Source organism: Mobula birostris, chromosome 1 (genome assembly GCF_030028105.1).
Source record: "Mobula birostris isolate sMobBir1 chromosome 1, sMobBir1.hap1, whole genome shotgun sequence".
NCBI classification, from domain to species: Eukaryota; Metazoa; Chordata; class Chondrichthyes; order Myliobatiformes; family Myliobatidae; genus Mobula; species Mobula birostris.
Window position 1 is genome coordinate 225,877,992 of NC_092370.1, and position 24,637 is coordinate 225,902,628.

General features: G+C 45.8%; 2 protein-coding genes and 1 long non-coding RNA gene across 5 annotated transcripts in view; 2 read left to right on the plus strand and 1 right to left on the minus strand.

Moving 5' to 3' along the window:
* Positions 1 to 1,351: 1,351 nt before the first annotated feature.
* LOC140205277 (uncharacterized) overlaps positions 1,352 to 24,637 on the minus strand; it is a 72,180-nt gene continuing 48,894 nt past the window's right edge. For both annotated transcript variants that reach the window (XR_011887809.1, XR_011887807.1), the window contains one exon: positions 1,352 to 2,236. This is a non-coding gene — a long non-coding RNA (uncharacterized lncRNA). The remainder of the gene's footprint in view (positions 2,237 to 24,637) is intronic.
* The window catches only part of LOC140205254 (ovarian cancer G-protein coupled receptor 1-like), a 94,429-nt gene continuing 78,837 nt past the window's right edge, over positions 9,046 to 24,637 (plus strand). The window contains exon 1 of the mRNA XM_072272720.1: positions 9,046 to 9,133. The gene's annotated coding sequence lies outside the window, so the exon portion shown is untranslated. The remainder of the gene's footprint in view (positions 9,134 to 24,637) is intronic.
* Positions 9,056 to 24,637, plus strand: part of LOC140205262 (ovarian cancer G-protein coupled receptor 1-like) — an 87,319-nt gene continuing 71,737 nt past the window's right edge. For both annotated transcript variants that reach the window (XM_072272730.1, XM_072272740.1), the window contains exons 1-2: positions 9,056 to 9,133; positions 23,708 to 24,056. The gene's annotated coding sequence lies outside the window, so the exon portion shown is untranslated. The remainder of the gene's footprint in view (positions 9,134 to 23,707; positions 24,057 to 24,637) is intronic.

The following is a 24,637-nucleotide window of genomic DNA, read 5'->3' on the forward strand; positions in this document are numbered from 1 at the left end:
TAAAAAACTTACCCCTGACATCTCCTCTGTACCTGCTTCCAAGCACCCTAAAACTATGCCCTCTTGTGATAGCCATTTCAGCCCTGGGATAAAGTCTCTGACTATCCACACGATCAATGTCTCTCATCATCTTACACACCTCTATCAGGTCACCTCTCATCCTCCGTCACTCCAAGGAGAAAAGGCCGAGTTCACTCAACCTATTCTCATTAAGGCATGCTCCCCAATCCAGGCAATATCCTTGTAAATCTCCTCTGCACCCTTTCCATAGTTTCCATATCCTTCCTGTAGTGAGGTGACCAGAACTGAGCACAGTACTCTAAGTGGGGCCTGACCAGGGTCCTATATAGCTGTAACATTACCTCTCAGCTCTTAAACTCAATCCCACGGTTGATGAAGGCCAATGCACCATATGCCTTCTTAACCACACAGTCAACCTGCACAGTGACTTTGCGTGTCCTATGGACTCGGACCCCAAGATCCCTCTGATCCTCCACACTGCCAAGAGTCTTACCATTAATACTGTATTCTGCCAACATAGTTGACCTATCAAAATGAACCACCTCACACTTATCTGGGTCGAACTCCATCTGCCACTTCTCAGCACAGTTTTGCATCCTATCGATGTCCCGTTGTAACCTCTGACAGCCCTCCACACTATCCACAACAACCCCAACCTTTGTGTCACCAGCATATTTACTAACTCTTCCTTCCACTTTCTCATCCAGGTCATTTATAAAAATCACAAAGAGTAGGGGTCCCGGAACAGATCCCTGAGACACACCACTAGTCACCGATCTCCATGCAGAATATGAACTGTCTACAACCACTCTTTGCCTTCTGTGGGCAAGCCAATTCTAGATCCACAAAGCAAGGTCTCCTTGGATCCCATGCTTCCTTACTTTCTCAATAAGCCTTGCATGGGGTACCTTATCAATTGCTTTGCTGAAATCCATATACACTACATCTACTGCTCTACCTTCATCAAGGTGTTTAGTCACATCCTCAAAAAATTCAATCAGGCTCATAAGGCACGACCTGCCTTTGACAAAGCCATGCTAACTATTCCTAATCATATTATGCCTCTCCAAATGTTCATAAATCCTGCCTCTTGGGATCTTCTCCATCAATTTACCAACCATTGAAGTAAGACTCACAGGTCTATAATTTCCTGGGCTATCTCTACTCCCTTTCTTGAATTAGGGAACAACATCTGCAACCCTCCAATCCTCTGGAACCTCCGCCATCTCCATTGATTAGATTAGATTAGAATAGATTATGAGGACACGCAGTCCTCTTTTATTGTCATTTAGTAATGCATGCATTAAGAAATGATACAATATTCCTCCGGTGTGATATCACAGAAACACAGGACAGACCAAGACTGAAAAAAATAAAAAAACACATAATTATAACATATAGTTACAACAGTGCAACAATACCATAACTTGATGAAGAAAAGGCCATGGCACAGTAAAAAAGTTCGAAGTCTCTCGAAAGTCTCACATCTCACGCAGACGGGAGAAGGAAGAAAACTCTCCCTGTCATGCCCGACCACAGTCCGACCCTGAGTCGTCCGAAAACTTCAGATTAGATTATTAGATTAGATTAGGTTATGAGGACACTCAGTCCTCGTTGATTATCATTTAGAAATGCACGCATTAAAAAATGATACAATGTTCCTCCAGAATGATATCACAAGGAACGCAGGACAAACCAAGACTAACACTGAGAAAACCACATAATTATAACATATAGTTACAACAGTGCAAAGCAATATCATAATTTGATAAAGAGCAGACCATGGGCACGGTTAAAAAAAAAGTCTCAAAGTCCCGATAGCCTCATCATCTCACGCAGACGGTAGAAGGGAGAAACTCTCCCTGCCATGAACCTCCAAGCGCCGCAAACTTGCCGATGCCGCACCATTGGAAGCACCCGACCCCAGCGGACTCTGAGTCCGTCCGAAAACTTCGAGCCTCCAACACAGCCTCTCCGAGCACCATCTCTGCCGAACGCTTCGACCCCACCCCGGCCGCCGAGCAACAAGCAAAGCTGAGGACTTGGAGCCTTCCGCTCCGGAGATTTCAGACCACACAGTAGCAGCAGCAGCGAAGCAGGCATTTCAGGAGTTTCACCAGATGTTCCTCCGTGCTCTCACGTCCGTCTCCATCAAATCAGGATTGTGCACGGCACTCAACTTGACAAATAACAGACATCACCACCGGAGTGGTCGCTGTGAAAATAAATGATGTTGAAAGTTTAAGCAAATCCGCTGATAGAAAGGTTGTGAGTGGTGGTAAAAATCTTCTGAGGTGTATATATTTCAATGCTAGGAGTATTGCGGGGAAGGCGGATGAGTTGAGGGCGTGGATTGACACGTGGAATTATGATGTTGTAGCAATTAGTGAAACTTGGCTACAGGAGGGGCAGGACTGGCAGCTTAATATTCCAGGGTTCCGATGTTTCAGATGTGATCGAGGCAGAGGAATGAAAGGTGGGGGAGTAGCATTGCTTGTTAGGGAAAATATTACAGCAGTGCTCAGGCAGGACAGATTAGAGGGCTTATCTACTGAGTCCTTATGGGTGGAGCTGAGAAACAGGAAAGGTATGGCCACATTAGTGGGATTGTATTACAGACCACCCAATAGTCAACGAGACTTGGAAGAGCAAATTTGCAGAGAGATAGCAGGCAACTGCAGGAAACATAAAGTTGTGGTGGTAGGGGATTTTAATTTTCCATACATTGATTGGGACTCCCATACTGTTAGGGGTCTAGATGGTTTAGAGTTTGTAAAATGTGTTCAGGAAAGTTTTCTAAATCAATATATAGAGGGACCAACTAGAGGGGATGCAATATTGGATCTCCTGTTAGGTAACGAATTAGGGCAAGTGACAGAAGTCTGTGTAGGGGAGCACTTTGGTTCCAGTGATCATAACACCATTAGTTTCAATTTGATCATGGACAAGGATAGATCTGGTCCTAGGGTTGAGGTTCTGAACTGGAAGAAGGCCAAATTTGAAGAAATGAGAAAAGATCTAAAAAGTGTGGATTGGGACAGGTTGTTCTCTGGCAAAGATGTGATTGGTAGGTGGGAAGCCTTCAAAGGGGAAATTTTGAGAGTGCAGAGTTTGTATGTTCCTGTCAGGATTAAAGGCAAATTGAATAGGAATAAGGAACCTTGGTTCTCAAGGGATATTGCAACTCTGATAAAGAAGAAGAGGGAGTTGTATGAAATGTATAGGAAACAGGGGGTAAATCAGGTGCTTGAGGAGTATAAGAAGTGCAAGAAAATACTTAAGAAAGAAATCAGGAGGGCTAAAAGAAGACATGAGGTTGCCTTGGCAGTCAAAGTGAAGGATAATCCAAAGAGCTTTTACAAGTATATTAAGAGCAAAAGGATTGTAAGGGATAAAATTGGTCCTCTTGAAGATCAGAGTGGTCGGCTTTGTGCGGAACCAAAGGAAATGGGGGAGATCTTAAATAGGTTTTTTGCATCTGTATTTACTAAGGAAGCTGGCATGAAATCCATGGAATTGAGGGAATCAAGTAGTGAGACCATGGAAACTGTACAGATTGAAAAGGAGGAGATGCTTGCTGTCTTGAGGAAAATTAAAGTGGATAAATCCCCGGGACCTGACAGAGTGTTCCCTCGGACCTTGAAGGAGACTAGTGTTGAAATTGTGGGGGCGCTGGCAGAAATATTTAAAATGTCGCTGTCTATGGGTGAAGTGCCGGAGGATTGGAGAGTGGCTCATGTTGTTCCGTTGTTTAAAAAAGGATCGAAAAGTATTCCGGGAAATTATAGGCCGGTGAGTTTAATGTCAGTAGTAGGTAAGTTATTGGAGGGAGTACTAAGAGACAGAATCTACAAGCATTTGGATAGACAGGGGCTTATTAGGGAGAGTCAACATGGCTTTGTGCGTGGTAGGTCATGTTTGACCAATCTGTTGGAGTTTTTCGAGGAGGCTACCAGGAAAGTAGATGAAGGGAAGGCAGTGGATATTGTCTACATGGACTTCAGTAAGGCCTTTGACAAGGTCCCGCATGGGAGGTTAGTTAGGAAAATTCAGTCGCTAGGTAAACATAGAGAGGTGGTAAATTGGATTAGACATTGGCTCGATGGAAGGAACCAGAGAGTGGTGGTAGAGAATTGCTTCTCTGAGTGGAGGCCTGTGACTAGTGGTGTGCCACAGGGATCAGTGTTGGGTCCATTGTTATTTGTCATCTATATCAATGATCTGGATGATAATGTGGTAAATTGGATCAGCAAGTTTGCTGATGATACAAAGATTGGAGGTGTAATAGACAGTGAGGAAGGTTTTCAGAGCCTGCAGAGGGACTTGGACCAGCTGGAAAAATGGGCTGAAAAATGGCAGATGGAGTTTAATACTGACAAGTGTGAGGTATTGCACGTTGGCAGGACAAATCAACGTAGAACATACAGGGTTAATGGTAAGGCACTGAGGAGTGCAGTGGAACAGAGGGATCTGGGAATACAGATACAAAATTCCCTAAAAGTGTCGTCACAGGTAGATAGGGTCATAAAGAGAGCTTTTGGTACATTGGCCTTTATTAATCGTAGTATTGAGTATAAGAGCTGGAATGTTATGATGAGGTTGTTTAAGGCATTGGTGAGGCCGAATCTGGAGTATTGTGTTCAGTTTTGGTCACCAAATTACAGGAAGGATATAAATAAGGTTGAAAGAGTGCAGAGAAGGTTTACAAGGATGTTGCCAGGACTTGAGAAACTCAGTTACAGAGAAAGGTTGAATAGGTTAGGACTTTATTCCCTGGAGCGTAGAAGAATGAGGGGAGATTTGATAGAGGTATATAAAATTATGATGGGTATAGATAGAGTGAATGCAAGCAGGCTTTTTCCACTGAGGCAAGGGGAGAAAAAAACCAGAGGACATGGGTTAAGGGTGAGGGGGGAAAAGTTTAAAGGGAACATTAGGGAGGGCTTCTTCACACAGAGAGTTGTGGGAGTATGGAATGAGCTGCCAGACAAGGTGGTAAATGCGGGTTCTTTTTTAACATTTAAGAATAAATTGGACAGATACATGGATGGGAGGTGTATGGAGGGATATGGTCCGTGTGCAAGTCAGTGGGACTAGGCAGAAAATGGTTCGGCACAGCCAAGAAGGGCCAAAGGGCCTATTTCTGTGCTGTAGTTTCTATGGTTCTACGGTTCTATCTCCTCTCCTGTTGATGATGCAAAGATGATTGCCAGAGGCTCAGCAATCTCCTCCCTTGCCTCCCACAGTAGCCTGGGGTACATCTCGTCTGGTCCCGGAGACCTATCCAACTTGATGCTTTCCAAAAGCTCCAGCACGTCCTCTTTCTTAATATCTATGTGCTCAGGCTTTTCAATCCACTATAAGTCATCCTTACAATCACTGAGATCCTTTTCCGTAGTGAATACTGAAGCAAAGTATTCATTAAGTACCTCAGCTATCTCCTCCGGTTCCATATACACTTTTCCACTGTCACACTTGATTGCTCCTATTTGCTCACGTCTTATCCTCTTGCTCTTCACATACTTGTAGAATGTCTTGCGGTTTTCTTTAATCCTGCTCGCCAAGGCCTTCTCATGGAGCCTTCTGGCTCTCCTAATTTCATTCTTAAGCTCCTTCTCACTAGCCTTATAATCTTCTAGATCTCTATCATTACCTAGTTTTTTGAACCTTTCGTAAGTTTTTCTTTTCTTCTTGACTAGGTTTTCAACAGCCTTTGAACACCATGGTTCCTGTACCCCACCATCCTTTCCCTATCTTATTGGAATGGACCTATGCAGAACACCACACAAATATCCCCTGAACATTTGCCACATTTCTGCCGTACATTTCTCTGAGAATATCTGTTCCCAATTTATACTTCCAAGTTCCTGCCTGATAGCTTCATATTTCCCTTTACTCCAATTAAACGCTTTGCTAACTTGCCTGTTCCTATCCCTCTCCAATGCTATGGTAAAGGAGATAGAGCTGTGATCCCTGTCTCCAAAATGCTCTCCCACTGAGAGACCTGACACCTGACCAGATCAAGTACAGCCTCTTCTCTTGTATGCTCATCTACACATTGTGTCAAGAAACCTTCCTGAACACACCTATAAAACTCCACCCCATCTAAACCCCTCGCTCTAGGGAGATGCCAATCAATATTTTGGAAATTAAAATTTCCCACCGCAACAACCCTGTTATTATTACATCTTTCCAGACTCTGTCCCCCTATGTGCTCCTCCATGTCCCTGTTACTATTCGGTGGTCTATAGAAGGCACCCAGTAGAGTTATTGACCTCTTCCTGTTCCTAACTTCCACCCACAGAGACTCAGTAGACAACTCTCCATGATTTCCTCCTTTTCTGCAGCTGTAACACTATCTCTGATCAACAGTGCCACACCCCCACCTCTTTTGCCTCCCTCCCTGTCCTTTCTGAAACATCTAAAGCCTGGCACTCCTGCCCTTGAGCCATCCAAGTCTCTGTAATGGCCACAACATCATAGCTTCAAGTACTGATCCACGCTCTATGCTCATCCACCTTGTTCATGACCATATCCCTTCTCTATCAAACAACAGGAATTCTGCAGATGCTGGAAATTCAAGCAACACACATCAAAGTTGCTGGTGGGTATATTCCCTCCCCCCCTCTCTCTGCATTCCGCAGGGATCGCTCCCTACGCAACTCCCTTGTCCATTCGTCCCCCCCATCCCTCCCCACTGATCTCCCTCCTGGCACTTATCCGTATAAGCGGAACAAGTGCTACACATGCCCTTACACTTCCTCCCTTACCACCATTCAGGGCCCCAAACAGTCCTTCCAGGTGAGGCAACACTTCACCTGTGAGTCGACTGGGGTGATATACTGCGTCCGGTGCTCCCGATGTGGCCTTTTATATATTGGCGAGACCCGACGCAGACTGGGAGACCGCTTTGCTGAACATCTACGCTCTGTCCGCCAGAGAAAGCAGGATCTCCCAGTGGCCACACATTTTAATTCCACATCCCATTCCCATTCTGACATGTCTATCCATGGCCTCCTCTACTGTAAAGATGAAGCCACACTCAGGTTGGAGGAACAACACCTTATATTCCGTCTGGGTAGCCTCCAACCTGATGGCATGAACATCGACTTCTCTAACTTCCACTAGGCCCCACCTCCCCCTCGTACCCCATCTGTTACTTATTTTTATGCATACATTCTTTCTCTCACTCTCCTTTTTCTCCCTCTGTCCTTCTGAATATACCTCTTGCCCATCCTCTGGGTCCCCCCACCCCCGTCTTTCTTCCCGGACCTCCTGTCTCATGATCCCCTCGTATCCCCTTTTGCCTGTCACCTGTCCAGCTCTTGGCTCTATCCCTCCCCCCTCTGTCTTCTGCTATCATTTTGGATCTCCCTCTCCCCCTCCAACTTTCAAATCCCTTACTCACTCTTCTTTCAGTTAGTCCTGACGAAGGGTCTCGGCCTGAAACGTCGACTGCACCTCTTCCTACAGATGCTGCTTGGCCTGCTGCGTTCACCAGCAACTTTGATGTGTGTTGTTCCCTTCTCTATCACCCGCCTTTCCTCCCTCTTGCACTGTCTCCAAGCTTTCTTTATATGTGAGCCAACCGTCCCTTCCTCCATCTCTTCAGCTCAGCTCCCCCCCCCAGCAATTCTAATTTAAACTCTCCCCAGTAGCCTCAGCAAACCTCCCTGCCAGGATATTTGTACCCCCTTGGATTCAAGTGCAACCTATCCTTTTTGTACAGGTCACACCTGCCCCAAAAGAGGTCCCAATGATCCAGAAATCTGAATCCCTGCCCTCTGCTCCAATCCCGCCGCCACACATTTATCCTGTACCTCACTTTATTCCTATACTCACTGTCGCGTGGCACAGGCAGTAATCCCGAGATTACTACCTTTGAGGTCCTGCTTCTCAACTTCCTTCCTAACTCCCTGGCGGGAGAAAGGGGTTGAGAGGAATAATAGATCAGCCATGATGGAATGATAGAGAAGACTACCATTGATGGGCTGAATGGCTTAATTCTGCTCCTAAGTCTTATGGTCTAAAACTAGTTTAACATAGTGATTTTGTTATTAATAAGGAGCTGAGGTGGGACCGAATGTGGATTGCCAGCACTGCTATCGCATTAGGATGACCACTACTTATCTCTCTTCATAGGCGCTGTCTGGCCAGCTGAGTGTTACTACCTTTTTCTGATCTTAGATTTCAAAGTTTAAAGTATAGAATAAATTTATTATCGAAGTTCAGATATGCCACCATATACTACCTCGAGTTTCGCTTTTTTGTTGACATTTACAGGAAAATAAGGAAATACGTAGAATCTAGGAAAAACTATACTTAACGAAGCCTGACAGACAACCATGGTGCAAAAGAAGACAAATTGTACAAATAATAAAAACAAGTAAGTGAATAATACTGGTTTGTAGAGACCTTGAACTTGATTCTTTAAGTTGTGAATTGAGTTAGGGTTGAGACGAGTGGATTATTCATGCTGGTTCAGGAGCCTGATGGATAGAAGATGCGAACTGTTCCTGAACTTGGTTGTGTGGGACCTGAGGCTCCTGTACCTCCTGCCTGATGGCAGCAGTGAGGTGAGAGCACGGCCTGGATGGTGGGGGTCCTTGATGAAGGAAGCTGCCTTCTTGTGCTCAATGGTGGGGAGGGCTTTGCCTGGGATGAACTGAGCTGTATCCACCAGTTTTTGTAGATTTTTTGTAGCTATTTACACCTGCAGCCTTCTTTGACTTCCAGTGAAACCAGGGGGCTTGGATCAGCTTTCACCACCATGACACAGCTTGCAGGTCTCCTGACGTTACCTACCCACAACTTCAGCACCCCCCCCCCGCAGCCCACAAATTACGTAAGACCAATAACTGTGACCCGAGACTTCAGCTGCACTGACTGCACACCAACCCAGTTCCTCACTGGCTGCTCAGGATTGCCTCAGCCTGATAAACAACGTGCAATCACTTCCTACAGAAAAGCCACAAGAGCACACCACATGCTGAGGCCGTTTCATAGTCTGTCCCTACAACCAGAGCAAGGGTTGAGTGTGCAGGCTTCCTGACCGGGTTACTGTGGCACCAACAATAAGGAAAAGATCCTCCTGAAGTCTGGACACCAGAAGGTACCACTTTGAAGCGCAAATTTTGTCTTTGACCTGTCCCAGATACGGAATGTTTGTGCCTGAGGTGCTGAGGCTGCATGTTAAGGGTCTATAGCAAATAAAATACGTTTCTGGTTTTTATTATACTGCATGGTGAGACAGGAGGAAGGTGGGTGTCTTGAAGCAGGGTTCAGTGAGAGGCCTTTTGGAGGCTCTGAAGGGCTGCAGGGAGAGGATAGAATCTGAGCGATGGGGGTCAGGCTGTGTGGGAGGGGTGTGTGGTGAAAGATGGGCTTGGAGTAGGGCAGGGGAGGCTTTTGCTGAGGGAATTTGGTGATGGAAAGTGGATAGGGGTGTGGAGTGTCAGGGAGGGTTACAGAGCCAGGCAGGGAGGGGTGTGTAATGGAACTGGGTTGTCTGGTGGTGGGGATTAATGTCATGAGGGAGGGTACACATTGTGGGTGGAGAGCACAGCAGAGGAGAGGGAGGTGTTAGACCGTCCAAGCAAAGCAGGAAGTTGTGCCGGTGACCTTGAACGTGGGCCCATCAGTTACTAGTAAGTGGATTTCAGCGAGTTCAGAAAGTTTTGGAGGAACTATGACTTGAAAAGTCAGACTGTAACATTTGCTGCTGGAGTGCAGATGGGAGAGGCAATACCACAGAGGTGAGACTGAGACAGGTTCTAATCACCTTAATGATATAGGATTCTCTCAACCACTGTCCCAGTTAAATACATCCTCACCTACTGTGACCCAATCCTATTAGCTGACTTCTCAAATCACCACCCACTTCAGCACGAGTCTCTCTCCCTCTCTCTCACCCTCCCTCCCTCCCTCTCTCTCTCTCTCTCTCTCTCTCTCTCTCTCTCACCTTTTCTCCCCCCACTCCCACAATACTCCAAGTGTGGTCTGACCAGTGCCTTATAAAGCCTCAGCATCACATCCTTGCTTTCGTATCCTAGTCCTCTGAAAATGAATGCTAACATTATATTGGCCTTCGTCGCCACCATCTCTACCTGGAAGTTAGCCTTTAGGGAATCCTGCATAAGGACTCACAAATCCCCTTTTACTTTTGAATTTTCTCCCCATTTAGAAAATAGTCCATTCCTTTATTCCTTCTACCGAAGTGCATGACGTGTGCTTCCTGACACTGTATTCCATCTGTCACTTCCTTGCCCATAGTCCTAATCTGTCTAAGTCCTTATGCAGACTCCCCACTTCCTCAACAATACCTGCTCCTCTATCTATCTTCATATCAACCACAACTCGGCCACAAAGCCACTAATTCACCACATCATTGACATATAACGTGAAAAGAAGCAGTCCTAACACCGACCCCTGTAGAACACCACTAGTCACTGGCAGCCAACCAGAAAAGGGCCCCTTTCTTCCCCACTCTTTTCCTCCTGCCAGTCAACCAATCTTCTATCCATGCTAGTATCTCTCTTGTAATACCATTGGCTCTTGCCTTGTTTAGCAGCCTTATGTGTGGCACCTTGTCAAAAGTCTTCTGAAACTCCAAATCAACAACATCCACTGACTCTCCTATGCCTACTCTACCTGTTATTTCGTCAAAGACTTGTCAAGAATCCCCCTTAAGAAAACCATGTTGACTTCAGCCTACTTTATCATGTTTACCGAATATTGAACCTATTAAATAATGTAAGTCCTAGATTGAATAGACATGAAGAAGACATTTCCAACAGTGGGGGAGTTTAGGACCAGAAGGCACAGCCTCAGAATAGAAAAATGTCCCTCTAGGACAGAGATAATGGGGAATTTATTCAGCTAGAGGGTGGTGAATCTGTGGAGTCCATTGCCACAGACGGCTGTGGAGGCCAAGTCATTGGGTATATTTAAAGCGGAGGGTTATAGGTTCTTAATTAGTAAGGGTGCCAAAGTTTTTGGAGCAAAGGCAGAATAATAGGATTGAAAGGAAAAATAGATCAGCCTTGATGGAACAGACTCAATGGGTTGGATGGGCTAATTCTTCCATGTCTTATGGCTTAAAATTACCCATCAAAATTTCCTCTCACTATGTGAACTTAAAGAGTACATATTTACCATCAACAGTCCAAAAAACATCCCTGGGATACGTAAGTCATTTTGACACCTTTGCTAAAGTTACGCAGACCTGAAAAAACAACAGTCGAGTAATGAGTAACAACTGAAAAGCGTGACATTACCCATCATACTATCAGCTTCGGGAAGAGATGGTTCAATACCATGTTTTATTTGACTGATGCACAGTTAACTGCATTCAAAGAAAAGTGGAGGTTGGCTAAAAGATAATGAAGGTTAGACCATAAGACATAGAGCAGAATTAGGCCATTCAGCCCATCAAGTCTGATTGCCAAGTTTGCAGATGATACGAAGATTGGTGGACGGGCAGGTAGTGTTGAGGAAACAGATAGGATGCAGAAGGACTTAGACAGATTAGGAGAATGGGTAAGAAAGTTGAAAATGAAATACCAAATGTTGGAAAATGCATGGTCATGCAATTTGGTAGTAGAAATAAATGTGCGGACTATTTTCTAAACGGGGAGAAAATCCAAGAATCTGAGATACAAAGGGACTTGGGAGTCCTTGTGCAGAACACCCTGAAGGTTAACTTGCAGGTTGAGTCGGTGGTGAGGAAGAAAATGGCATGTTAGCATTCATTTCAAGAGGTCTAGAATACAAGAGCAAGGATGTGATGCTGAGGCTTTATAAGGCTCTGGTGAGGCCTCATCTTGAGTATTGTGAACAGTTTTGGGCCCCTCATCTTAGAAAAGATGTGCTGGCATTGGAGAGGGTCCAGTGGAGGTTCACAAGGATGATTCCAGGAATGAAAGGGTTATCATACGAGGAACGTTTGATAGCTCTGGGTCTGTATTTGCTGGAATTCAGAAGGATAAAGGGGGATCTCACTGAAACCTTTTGAATGTTGAAAGGCCTAGACAGAGTAGATGCTTCCCATGATGGGAGAGTCTAGGACAAGAGGGCACAGCCTCGGGATAGAGGAGCACCCTTTCAAAACAGAGATGTGGAGAAATTTCTTTAGCCAAAGGATGGTGAATTTGTGGAATTTGTTGCCCACATGCAGCTGTGGAGGCCAGGTTGTTGACTGTATTTAAGGCAGAGATTGATAGGTTCTTGATTGGACATGGCATCAAAGGTTACCGGGAGAAGGCCGGGAACTGGGGTTGAGGAGGAGACTAAAAAAAGGATCAGCCATGATTGAATGGTGGAGCAGACTCAATGGGCCAGATGACCTAATTCTGCTTCTATGTGTTATGGTCTTATGGTGATGAATTCCACAAATTCACTAACCTCTGGCAAAAGAAATTCATCCTCATCTGTGTTCTAAAGGATGGTCCTACTCTGAGAGTGTGCCCTCCAGTCCCAGACTCCCCTAAGAATTGGCAGGTTTGCTGTTTGAGGAGGGATAGGGCAGACAAGGACGGAATGGCCGACAGTTTGCCAAATAAGAGGAGACCTCAACGAAACACACAAAATTCTTTCTGGTCTAGGCAGTTTTGATGCCGAGAGGATGTCCGAGGGTCTACTAATGGGGTGGGGGGGCACTTTTTAAGAATGACAGCCATTTCTGGTTGAAGTGAGGAAAGATTTATTCACTCAGTGGTTGATGAATCTTTGGGATCCTCTGTTCTGGCAGCTCAGTCAGAGAGTTCATTCAAAACAGAACAGAATTCCTTTCTGCACATTAAGGGAATCAAGGGATAAACATAGAATACAGCCATAGAGCACTACAGCCCTTTGGCCCATCTAGTCTGTGCCGATCTGTTATTCTGCCTCGTCCCATTGACCTGCACCTAGTCCATAGCTCTCCATACCTGTCCAAACTTCTCTTAAATATTGCAATCGAACCTGCATTCACTACTTCCGCTGGCAGCTCGTCCCACTCTCACCACCCTCTGAACGAGAAAGCCCCCCCTCAGGTTTCCCTTAAATATTTCTCCTTTCATCCTCAACCTATGGATTCTGGTTCTCGAGCATAGAACATAGAACATTACAACACAGTACAGGCCCCCACGATTTTGTGCCAACTTTTTAACCTACTCCAAGATTAATCTATCCCTTCCCTTCCACATAGCCTCCATTTTTCTTTCATCCATGTGCTATCTAAAGATTTCTCAAATGTCTCTAATATACCTGGCTCTACCACCGGTCCTGGCAGCGTACACCACCACTCTCTGTATAAAGCACATAATTCTGACATTACCCCCTAAGTTCTAAGTTTACCCATCGTCGTCGATGAAGACCTCCACACCATTAGTCACTTTGAGACTGGATGCGGTGTGTTCGAAGATGACCGGTCAGGCCAATTCAGGCACAAAATGTCCTGGCACATGTTGGGCAGACATGTGTAGGCACTGCAGTTGTTGCGCTGGTGACTCTGGACTTGCGCAGCTCGCGCTTATGTTGTGCTTCTGCAATGCGCCTTGCTTCGTAAGCTTGACAGCCCTTGTGGATGAGGCCGCACCAGGTAGGGCGGTTTTGTGCCAGCGTTTCCCAGGTGGTCGTGTCTATGCCAAGCAACTTCAGGGGTGCCTTTAATGTGTCTTTGTAACGTTTCTTCTGCCCTCCATGCGAGCGTCTTCCAGCAGAGTTCCCCAAAAAGGAGCTGCTTGGGTATGTGCTTGTCCGGCATGCAGATGGCATGACCTGCCCACCGGGTCTGTGCTCTCATCAGCAGTGTGTGGACCGATGGTAGACTTGCTCCAGAGAGAACTTCAGTGTCTGGTACTTTCTCTTGCCATCTGATGCCTAATATTCTGCAAAGACAAGTCATGTGGAAATGGTTGAGCTGTCTTGCATGCCTTCGATACACAGTCCACGTTTCACAGGCATACAGGAGGGTAGTGAGTACCACAGCTCTGTAGACCTTCAGTTTTGTTGCTGGACTGATTCCTCGATGTTCTCACACAGTGGAGCGCAGTCTACCGAAAGCAGAACTTGCCTTTGCTATTCTGCAGTTAACTTCTGTATCAATAGTCACTACCCGGGTGATGGTGCTGCCAAGGTAAGTAAACTGGTCAACTGCCTGTAGTTTCCGTCCTTTGATTGTGATTTTCGGTTCTGTGTACGGTGCATGAGGAGCAGGCTGGTGCACGACTTCGGTTTTTTTGATGTTGATGATGAGTCCAAAGTTGTCTCAAGCCGTGGAGAATTTGTCCATATTGACTTGCATCTCTGGCTCTGAGCCAGCATGCAGGATGCAGTCATCAGCAAAGAGAAAGTCTCTCGGAACAGTCTCCTTCACATTGGTGATAGCTTGAAGTCTGCTCAGGTTGAAGAGCTTCCCATCCACTCTGTACTTGAGGCTGATTCCAGCATCACTGTCCTGGAAGGCATCATTCAGCATGGCAGTAAACATCATGCTGAACAGTGTGGGTGTGAGCACACAACCCTGTTTGACACCATTGGTGACTGGGAACGCCTCAGAGGATTCTCCGCCGTCCAGCACTCTGGCCATCATGCCATCATGGAACTGGCGTACCATCTGAATGAATTTGGCGGGGCAGCTGAACTTTGACATGATCCTCCACAGGCCTTGTCGGCAGACAGTGTCGAAGGCTTTCGTGAGGTCAACAAAAGTTGTGTAGAGTTCGCGATTCTGCTCCTGACACTTCTCCTGAAGTTGACGCGCAGCAAAAATCAAGTCAATAGTCCCACGACCTTTATGAAAGCCACACTGTGACTCTGGCAGCAGGCCCAGCTCCAGATGAGTGACCAGACGATTTAGCAGGACTCTCACAAGGGTTTTTCCTGCGATGGAGAGCAGCGAGATTCCTCGGTGGTTGTCGCATACTTGTCGATTGCCCTTCCTCTTGTACAGATGTACAATGGATGCATCTTTCAGTTCCTGAGGAATGGATTCTTGCTTCCAAAAAGACTGGAACAACTCAGTGAGCTTCTCTATAAGTACAGGACAACCGGCTTTGTAGATCTCTGCAGGTATGGAGTCTGCCCCTGGGGCTTTGCCACTGGATAGCTGGCTGACAACTTCCGTGACTTCGGCTACTACGGGTGGGTCATCCATGGCGCTGTTGATGTTGACCTGGGGAATCCTGTCTATCGCCTCATCGTTAATAGATGACGGTCGGCTGAGGACAGCTTCAAAGTGTTCAGCCCATCTCTGCAGGATCTGAGCCTTCTCTGTAATGAGAGTTGTACCATCTATACTCAGGAGGGGGGAACTCCCGAGAGACTGAGGTTCGTAGAGTGTGTTGAGGGCTTCACAGAATCGTTTTAAGTTGTTTCTGTCAGCGTATCCCTGTATTTCATCTGCCTTGGTACTCAGCCAGGCATCTTGCATTTTACGCAGTTTATTCTGGACTGTCCTGCGAGCACTGGTAATGGCGTTTTTCTTGGCAGCTGATGATGGGTCGTTCTGATGGGCACGATGAAGGTAGTGCTTTTCAACAAGTAGAGCCTGTATCTCCTCATCGTTCTCATCGAACCAGTCATGCTGCTTATGGGTAGAGAGCCCTAGCATCTTCAGTGCAAATGTATGGACAGCATCCCTGAAGCGATCCCAGTTGTCCACAGCGCTGCCTGCAAGGTGTAGGTCAGCAAGTTTGGTTTCTAAATCTTCAGCCAGTGCTGAAGCTATGCTGGGGTTCTTCAGCCTGGCCACATTGATTCTTTTCATAGCCTTGTTTCCTTGTGGTCGCCTCTTGGGTCTGATACGGAGCTTCATTTTGGAGACAATGAGCCTGTGATCTGTCCAGCAGTCAGCACCACACATGGCCTTGGTCACTCTGACATCCTGCCTGGCTTTTCTCCTGACAATGCGAGAATAGTCGATAGGATGCCAATGCTTAGAGCGGGGGTGCGTCCAGGAGGTCTTGTTATGGATAGGCAGGCGGAAAGTTGTGTTGGTGATGAGCTGCACAGGTCTTCAGTAAGAGTAGGCCGTTACTGTTACATTTGCCCATTCCATGACTCCCAACGATTCCTGCCAGGCGGCAGAGTCGCACCCTACTTTTGCATTGAAGTCGCCGAGCAAGATCAGCTTGTCGATGCTGCTCACTGCTGATAGTAGGGCGTCTAGTTCTTCATAGAGCCTGTCTTTCGGCTCGTCCAGGTTGGTCATTGTGGGGGCATAGGCGCTGATCAGGGTGGCTTGACTTCAGGGAAGCTGTAGTGTCATGAGCCGGTCGTTCACACCCATGGGGAGACTGGCAAGTTTCCAAACAAGGTGACTCCTGACGGTGAATCCAACTCCAGCATCATGACGCTCATCGCTGCCGCGACCGTTCCAGAAAAAGTGTATCCGCCTCCAGTTTCAGTCAGCTGACCTACGTTGGCAAGACGAGTCTCACTCAGAGCTGCTATGTCAATGTTGTACCTTGCAAGCTCTCTGGCAACTAAGGCTGTTCTCCTCTCTGGTCTGTTTGCTGTAGGGTTGTCCAATAGCGTGCGCACGTTCTAAGTGCCAATGGTGAGCAGTGTCACTTCGCCTTTTGTTGTGTTTCTTCGACCGCCAAGATAGGATCCCCGCCAGCCGCGGTAAACTGGCCAGGGTGTAATGAAGCAGGCAATATTTAGGGAACCTTTTCTAGCCCCTTCCTCATACTACGGAGGAGAGCAGTGCGTTCCTAAAGAGGGCTGCTCAGTCGCCCAGGTAGACGCCGAGTTTCACTGCTGCTTCGGTCAGTGAAAAACAACCATTAGACCTGAGCCGCCTGTGTGCAGGTCTGTGACTACAGCTCCCAGTGTAGCCACACCAGCTGCTTCGTGGCTCGCCCATCGCCACACGACTTCAAAGGTTGAGGGTGATGATGACGATTATGATGGTGTCGAGACTAGCGCGTGATTTGGATTTAAGTGAGGGAGAGTTGTGCAGCGTCAGCCTCACTCTCTCTTCCCAATTCCCATCTGGATCCAGTGGCAAGACAAGAGTCTAGATGGCTGGAGATGGGACTAGACGCAGTGGATGACCAGGATGTCTTCTGTGTCTTGTCCTGCTCTACACGTCCCACGACACTTGCAGAGACCGTCTTCTTGACCGTTGGACCTTCCATTGGTCTCGTCCACTCAATCCGCTGGAGTCTGTCTTCACACGCTGGGATAGACAACTCCCTATCTCACCGAGGATTTGAGACCCGTTGGGTACCCTCACCTGGTTTAGCCGGCTTGTGGAAGCTATTGCCTGGGGTGTGGCCACTGTCGCATGCAAACAGCTACGGGGAGCCACAGGTGAGAGCTGAGTGCCAGGTGGGGACCAAAGGTGGACTAACCGCCCTGAAAAGGACGCGACATGTTCCCCCACAGAGGTGCTACCCCTCCCTGACACCCCATACACCTCCTATACTTTCCTCCAATCACCATAAAATTATGCATTTAGTACTAGCCATTTTCACACTGGGAAAAAGGCTTTGGATGTCCAAGATAAGGGAGATATAGTTCTGGGATACATGGTGCTGAGTTAAAAGATTTTGGTGAATTATGGTCCGACCTTAACAGGTGAAATTGTCCACTCTTGTTCTTGGTTCTTCTGTTCCAATCTGTTGAAGAGTGATAAGGCATAAAAACAGGTCCTTTGCCTCATTGAGTGCTTGGTAATCATCAACCACTCTTTTACACTAATCCTACATTAATTTCATTTTTTTATTTTTCCATATTCCCACCGTGGTGTCGTCTGCAAACTTGATTATGGAGTTAGAACCGTGTACAGGAACGCAGTCATAGGTGAAAAGGGAGTACAGAAGAGGGCTCAGCACACAGCCTTGAGGCACGCCGGTGTGCAGGGTGAGAGTGGAGGAGGAGAGGTTGTCTAACTTAACTGATTGGGGTCTGTTAGTCAGAAAATCCAAGGTCCAGTTGCAGAGGGATGAGCTGATACCAAGCTGGCGAAGTTTGGCGATCAGCTTGGAGGGGATCACAGTATTGAATGCCAAACTAAAGTCAGTTGCAGGAAGAATGACCAAACTCTACACAGACAGCACCCGAGTTTGGGATTGAACCTGGTCTCTTCGTGCTGTGAAGCAGCGGTTTTACCAGCTGTACCGCTGCTGCCCAAGTAGTAACATCTTTGAAAAAAGGGGTGTCTGTTAGACCACTGAGAATCATGTGAACCTCACACCACTGGTGCAGAGATTGAGGAAACATGTGGCATTGGATGTTCAAGGATAATATAGAGTGTTAGGGTGTTCATCCCCCTACTGCGTCTGCACTGTCAAATCATCGTAAATCACAGAAACAGGAAATATAGCAGCAAGGGTATTCCATTCAGCCCTTCAAGCCTGACCTATCAGCTCTTTGTCTCAGTCTCCTTCTCTTCCTCTCTCAATCCATTTTATTATCTCCGTCTCTCTCTCTCCCCTCAATCTTTCTCCCTCTCCCTTTCAATTATCTCATTACTTGAGCTCTCCCTCTATCATTCTATCAATCTTTCTCCCTCTCTTTCAATTCCATTTTCTCTATCTGCCACTGTTCCTTTTTCTCTATTTTTCTTCCTTTCTATTCCTTCCTCTATTAATCTCTCCCTCCCTGTTCTTCTATCTTTCAATCTCTGTGCCTCCCTCTGTAATACTTCTTTCTGTCTCATGCTTTCAAACAATCTCCTTTTCTCTCCATTTTCCTTCATTTTCCATCTCTCTCTCTCTTCCACCTCTCTCCTTCTGTCTTTCCCTCTCTCTCTCCCCCTCCCTCCTCTCTCTCTCTCCCTCCCTTCCTCCCACCCTCCCCCTGTCTGTCTCTTTGTCTTGCCAGCAATTCTGAATGTTCAGTAAACCAATTTGTTCTTAGTGGGAGTTACTGTTTAATGTGTAACCAGAAGGTGAATTCTTAAAGCTAAATAGTCTGGTTTCAGTAGCTGAAGAAAGTGGAACAGCGTCCTTACTGGACAAGATGCAGTAGTGCCAGCTCACGGTGGTGGACCACAGGCTTCAAGGTGAGGTGAGAAGTATACTAATCTGTTAGAGCATTTTGAGATCAAGAAGGAGGTGGTGTTGGGTCTTTTGAAGATTATTAAGGTGGATAAGTCCCCAAAGCCTGATGGGATCAATCCCAGTTCATTGAGAAAGGCAAGAGAGGAAATTGCTGAAGCCTTGACTAAGATCTGTTTAGCGGTGTGGAGGAACTGAAGGATTTTGGGGTCCACGTCCATAGACCACTCTAAGTTGCTAAACAAGTTGATATGATGGTTAAGAGGACAAATTTTGTGTTGACCTTCATTAGTCGGGGTATTGAGTTCAAGAGTGACAAGATAATGATGTTGCAGCTGTATAAAACTCTGGTTAGGCCACATTTGGAGAGTTCAGTTCTAGTCACCTCATTATAGGAAGGATGTGGAAGCTTTAGAGAGGGCGGAGATGAGATTTACCAGAATGCTGCCTGGATTAGGGAGCATGTCTTATCAGGATAAACTGAGCAGGCTAGGATGTTTCTCTTTGGAATGATGAGAGGTAACTTGACAGAGGTGTACAGGATGATAGGATAATTCTATTGTGTTTCTTATATTCATTGTGAATGCTTGCAAGAAAATGAATTTCAATGTCGTATATGCTACTTTGATAATAAATTTACTTTGAACTTTGAAGGGCACAGATTGAGTGGATAGTCAGAGATTTCTAGCCAGGAAATGGCTAATACAAGGGCACATAATTTTAAGGTAAATAGAGGAAAGTTCAGGGGAGATGTTAGAGGTACGATTTTACCAAGAGAGTGGTGAGTGTGGTACATCCTGCCAGTAGTGGTGGTAGAGGCAGAAACAGTACATTAGAGACACTTAAGAACCTTTTTGATGGGTACATGGAGGATACAAAAATGAAGGGCTATATATAAGAGAAGAGTTAAATTGATCTTGGAGTAGTTTAAAATTAGCACAGCATCATGGACCAAAAGGCCTGTATTGTGCTGTACAGTTCTTTGTTCCATGTTGTATGTTCTATCTTCGTAGTTTCACTAGCAAAAGGTGAAGTCCCAGGAAACAGGAGAGTAGCCAATGTTTTTCCATTGTTAAAGAAGGGTAATTGGGATAATCCAGAGAATTATAGGCCAGTAAACCTCAAACCAGTAGTACAACAGCAGATGGAGCAGATTCTTAGGACTAACTCCCATGTGGAAAAGTATGAGCTAATTAGGGACAGTGAGCGTGGTCCTGTGCAGGTGATATCATAACCTACATAGTTGATTAAGTGTTTTGAGGATGTGACAAAGGTGATAGATAAGGGTAGGGCAATACATGTTGCCTACATGGACCCTGGTAAGACATTTCACAAGGTCTCTCATGGTAGATTGACTCAGGAGATGAAGCTACATGGGATCCAGTGTGACTTGGTAGATTGGATTCACAATTGGCTTGCTCATAAAACTCAGAGGGTAGTGGTGAAGGTTTGTTACTCTGGGGGGAGGTCCATGACTTGTGGTATTCTACAATGATCAGTACCGGGGTGTCTGATGTTCAGGTTTAGATTTGGATGAAAATGTAGATGATTAGAAAATTGGAGCAAACACATAAGTTGGTGGAGTTGCAGACAGTGAAGATGGTTGCCATAGGATGGATTGGGATTAAAATCAGTTGCAGACATGGGCAGACAAATGGCTGATTTGTTTATTCTGGGCAAGTGCAAGATGTTCCGCTTTAGGAGGTCAAATGTAAAGGGAAAACATACAGACCCTTATCATCATTGATGTAGAGAGAGAACCAAATCCATAATTGAATTGAATTGGCTTTATTACTTACATCCCTCATATACATGAGGAGTAAAAGTCTTCACCTTACATCTCCATCTAAATGTGCAATGTGCAATTTATAGTAATTTGTAATAAATAGTATGTACAACAGGACGGTCAACATAACAGAAATACAATTGTATTTCTGCCTGAAAGTGGTAACATAGGTATATAGATTGGTAACGTCATGTTTACCCTTTCTGTTGAGGAGTGTTTGATGGCTATAAACCTATACGTTGCTGGAGTTTAGAAGAATGGGGGTAGGGGGATTCTCATTGAAACCTATTGAATATTGAAGGTTTAGAGAGAGTGAACATGGAGAGGATGTTTCCAATCATGGGAAAGTCTAGGGACAGAGGGCACAGCCTCAGAATAGAGGGAAGTCCCTTTAGAACAGTGATGAGGAGGAATTCTTTTAGCAAGAGGGTGTTGAATCTGTGGAATTCATTGCCACATGCAGCTGTGGAGGCCAAGACATTAGGAAACATTGGATAAACTTGGATGGCTTTTTTTCTGAACCATCAGAGGTTGAGGATAGTCATGACAGAAATGTTTTAAATGATGAAAGGATAGACACTCAGAATCCTTTTTTCCCAAAGGCAGAAATGTCAAATCCGAGACAAAATGCATTTAAGGTGAGGGGGGGGAATATTTAAAGGAGATGTGTGGGACAGCATTTTTTTAACACAGAGAATGGTGGGGCCTGGAATGTGCTGCTGGGTTGCTAGTGGAGGCAGATACAATAGAGGTGTTGAAGCTGCATTTGGATAGACACATGATCCCACAGGTTCTGGAGAGATATGGACCATGTGCAGTTTTAGTTTAATTTGGTATCATTTTCAGTACAGACTTGATGGGCTGAAGGGCCTATTTCTGTGCTATATTTTTGTGTTTTCTGTGTTTCGTGTTCTATGTTACCACCTGTCACGGACCCTCTCCCCTAAATGTGTCAGATAACTCTTCTCTTCACTCTGCCAACTCTCTGAAATAGATAGAGAAGTTAGAAATACCAAATGTGTCAGGCAGCATCGGTGTGTGGTGGTGGGGGAGGGTGCAGAAACAGATATAACTTGAAATATTCTCCCCTTTCCCTCTCTCCCTCCCTCTCCCCCTCTCCCCTCCCTGTCTTTCTCTCTCTCTCTCTCTCTCTGACCTGCTGAGTGTTTGTAGCATTTCACAATTTCATTTTGTAATTTGCAGATCTACAGTTTTTAATTTTGTTTTTGATTCTGGCACTTTAAAGTTCAAGATCTAGTTGAACTGTCATTCAACCATACATAAACACAGCCAAACGAAACAGCTTTCCTCCGGGGCCAAGGGGCAAAACAAAGTACCAACTGCATATAGCACACGACACATACAGTTACGACAGCAGCAAACCGTACAGTCACTAAAATAACATGGCCTAAGTCCCTGATTAGCGTGGCCCTTAGACAGATGGTGAATGGGATGTTGTCCTGGCCCTGCTTGTCCTTCCTCTGAGTGAACACAAGCGTAGCAACCATCACTATAAGACGTATGTGCCTGTCCGTCTGTCTGTCTGTCTCCCTGTGTGTACATCCCCATGTGTGTGTGTGTCTGTATGTCACCATATGTGTATGGGTATTTATTTGTTCTCCCTGACACTTCTTTTTCTCACTCAGGTTTTCTCTTTCGTACTGTTGTTCCTCACTCTCAGTCTCTTATTCTCCCTTTCTATTTTACTCCCAAACTCTCTCTCACATGCTCTCATTCTCTCTGCCTCTCACTATCTGTGACACTGTAATTTCCTTTGGGATCAATCTATCACTGCCTCTGGAATTCTCTCTGTAGCTCTCTATCGCCCTCTCTCTATTACTCTGCAAGCACTTTCTTCAGCCATTCACACTCACTCACTCTTTCTTCTTCACTCCCCTCCCATTCTTTTCCACTTCCCTTCAGCATTGACATTTAGCTTCCGAAATAAACTTGCTTCTAGTTGGTTCAAAAGGAAAAGTGTTTAAAAATCAAAGAAGAATGGGGGTGGGGAGTTCTCACTGAAACCTATCACATATTAAAAGGCCTAGATAGAGTGGACGTGGAGAGGATATTTCCTATAGTGGGAGAGTCTAGGACCAGAGGGCACAGCCTCACAATATAAGGACGTCCCTTTAGAACAGAGATGAGGAGGGTGGTGAACCTGTGGAATTCATTGCCGCAGATGGCTCTGGAGGCCATGTCATTGGGTATATTTAAAGCAGAGGTCGATAGATTCTTAATTAGTAAGGAAGTCAAAGGTTACGGGTAGAAGGCTGGAGGACAGTAAACCAGCCGTGATCAAATGGCAGTGCAAACTCAAGGGGCCGAATGGCCCAATTCTGTTCCTATGTCTTATAATCTTCCAAATGGGCTTTTCTCTTTGGAGTGAAGGAGTAAAAGAGGTGTCATGATAGAGGAGTATAAATTGATAAAAAGACATCGATAGAGTGAATAGCTAGTGACTTTCTCCCCAGTGTTGAAGTGGCTATTATGAGAAGGCATAATTTTAAGCTGTTTGTAGGAACGTATAGGGGGAATGTCAGAGGTAGTTTCTTTACACAGAAAGTCATGAGTCTGTGGACCCCTCTGCTGGGGGTGCTGGTAGATGTAGATACATTAGGGACATTTAAGAGACTTGGATTGATGCATGGATGAAAGGAAAATGGAGGATTATGTGACGAGGAAGGGTTCGATTGGTCTTAGAGTGGGTTAAAGTGTCAGTACAACATTATGGATTGAAGGGCCTGTACTATGCTATGCAGTTTTATGTTCTATGAACTATGTGGAGAGTTGTCGCTGTTTGAGTTTCAGGGTGGGGAGAGGGCATTGGGAAGTGCCTCCCCATGCCAGACAGGGGGACAGTCACTGACATTGCAGAAACCAAGACCCCCTGGAGTTAAAATCTTAACAGGTCGGGAATGTTTAAACGCTGGAGGCCAAGGAGGAAAATGGGAATTTACACCGAGGCCGATTGCCTTTGCCACGGCTCCACATCGGACTCGGGGAGAGAGCACTGCAGGAGTTATCAGTGTGTGGAGCCACTCAGACTTGTGAGTGGGACACACGGCCGGTGGAGCTGACCACTCCCACGCAGCAGGCTTTTCTGGTGAACCTCAGCTTCGACACACGGCAGCAGATTTGCACAGAGAAAGCCCGAGGATTATCAGATGGTATCTCCAATGCTTTTATCCATGTGCAGTCACAAGGCAACAAACACTGAGGACAAGCTGGTACGGAGGCCGAAGTAAACCTCAACTCAGGTAGGAGTTCCAGCATTTATTTTCTATCTGTATTACTTTTATTTATTTTATTTAGAGGTACAGCACGGTAACAGCCCAAACAGTGCACCCCACACACTTACGTCAGTGTGAACAATTAACCTGTTAGTCTGCATGCCTTTTGAATGTGTCGAAACCGGAGCACCCTGAGGAAACCCACGTGGTCACAGAGGGAGCATACACACTCCTGACAGGCACAGGTGGGACTTGAACCCAGGTTGCTGGTGCTGTGATAGAGTAAGCCTAACCACTACGCTACCATGTTACCCTTACATTTTTTTAAGGGTCAACTGTCCATTCCCTCTGCAGATGCTGCCTGACACACTGAACCCATAAGTGAAGTAAAGAGTCTCTGAGAACAGAAACTACCAAGGGAGAAAGTTGATGAGCAGAACCATTTATGGGAGGGATGGGGGTCAGAAGGGAATAATAGGAGGAGGGGAAGTGGGACCAAGTGGCCTTTCAACCAACTCCAAGATCAATCTAATCCTTCACTGCCACATATCCCTCCATTTTCCTTTCATCCATGCATATCTAAGAGTCTCTTTCAAATCTTTTTATTG